This window comes from Sapajus apella, unplaced genomic scaffold, assembly GCF_009761245.1.
Source record: "Sapajus apella isolate SASKATOON/1434 unplaced genomic scaffold, GSC_monkey_1.0 scaffold6432, whole genome shotgun sequence".
Classification (NCBI taxonomy): domain Eukaryota; kingdom Metazoa; phylum Chordata; class Mammalia; order Primates; family Cebidae; genus Sapajus; species Sapajus apella.
This window is the reverse complement of record NW_022443356.1, coordinates 2,376-3,815: the sequence shown is the minus strand read 5'-3', so window position 1 is coordinate 3,815 and position 1,440 is coordinate 2,376. Positions and strand designations below refer to the sequence as shown.

At 48.9% G+C, this 1,440-nt stretch overlaps 1 pseudogene across 1 annotated transcript; it reads right to left on the bottom strand.

Annotated features, from left to right (window-relative positions):
- Window positions 1-6: 6 nt before the first annotated feature.
- Window positions 7-432, bottom strand: LOC116548041 (annotated as a pseudogene). Its single transcript, XR_004267283.1, has one exon. The product of XR_004267283.1 is annotated as a zinc-alpha-2-glycoprotein pseudogene (transcript).
- Window positions 433-1,440: the final 1,008 nt, after the last annotated feature.

Sequence of the window (1,440 nt, the reverse complement as noted above, 5' to 3'; positions counted from 1 at the left end):
GTTAGACCTTCCACCCCCTCAGTCTGTTGTTCACTGACCGTTACTGTCGTTGTAATACTCCATGATGTCATTCAGGGTCTCCATAAAGATGTCTTCCCTGGCCTTCTGAAGTCGGCTGTCCTGCTCCCAATCCTCCATTCCTTCCACCTGTTTCCAGAGTCCTAGGGGCCGAGACCTCCTGTCTTTACTGTCGTACTCGAAGAAGGAAAGGTCATTGAGGAGGCCAAAGGCCTGAAACTTGGGGATGTCTCCAACAGTCTTGGACAGCCCCGTGTAGACATAGGTCAGAGAGTAAGGACCTGCAAAAGAAAAGACTGATGGTTGAGATCCATGCAAGTGTCCCACCTTGGGGCTGCAGAGGCCAGGAGGGAAGACCTGCCCGCTGGCCTCTTCCTTCCCAGCTCTTTCTCCTGCCATCAACCTCACACCACTGGAGACTCATGCTGTACTTTCATGCTGGAGATGTTATTTCACAGACCACTGTGTCTTCACTACATTGTTTCCTCTGCTTGACATATAAGATGATGTTCCTTGTGACTGAGTTTTGTCAAAGAAGAATGTGCAGAAGTGATGTCTTTCTTCTTGTCCAAGACCCTACCAGCTGGCTTGCACCCTCTGTTTCTCCTCCCTTGAGGTGACAACTTTGAGGGCCACAGGATAATATGAAAGAGTCCCAATATGCCTTTAGCCTGGATCCCTGAGTCACCTCATGGAGGAAAAGAACCTTGACCAATGTGCATGGAATCTGACATAAATAAGAAATTAACATTAGAAATGCTGGGCTCGGTGGCTCATGCCTGTAATCCCAGCACTTTGGGAGGCCAAGGCAGGCGGCTTACTTGAGATCAGGAGTTGGAGACCAGCCTGGACAACATAGTGAAACCGCATTTTACTAAAAATACAAAAATTAGCTGGGTGTGGTGGTGCATGCCTCTAATCCCAGTTGCCTGAGAGGCTGAGGCAGGAAAATCACCTGAAGCAGAGAGGCAGAGGTTGCAGCGAGCCAAGATTACGCCATTGCACTCCAGCCTGAATGACAGAGTGAGACTCCGTCTCAAGAAAAAAAAACACAAGTTAGCATTTCTAGTTTAACCTGACAAATACATATAGTTAGAAAGGATAGAAAGGAAAATTTACTAGAAAATTTAATAAATGGCCGGGCGCGGTGGCTCACGCCTGTAATCCCAGCACTTTGGGAGGCCGAGGCGGGTGGATCATGAGTTCAAGAGATCGAGACCATCCTGGTCAACATGGTGAAACCCTGTCTCTACTAAAACTACAAAAAATTAGCTGGGCATGGTGGCACGTGCCTGTAATCCCAGCTACTCAGGAGGCTGGGGCAGGAGAATTGCCTGAACCCAGGAGGCGGAGGTTGCAGTGAGCCGAGATAGCGCCATTGCACTCCAGCCTGGGTAACAAGAGCAAAACTCTGTCTCAAAA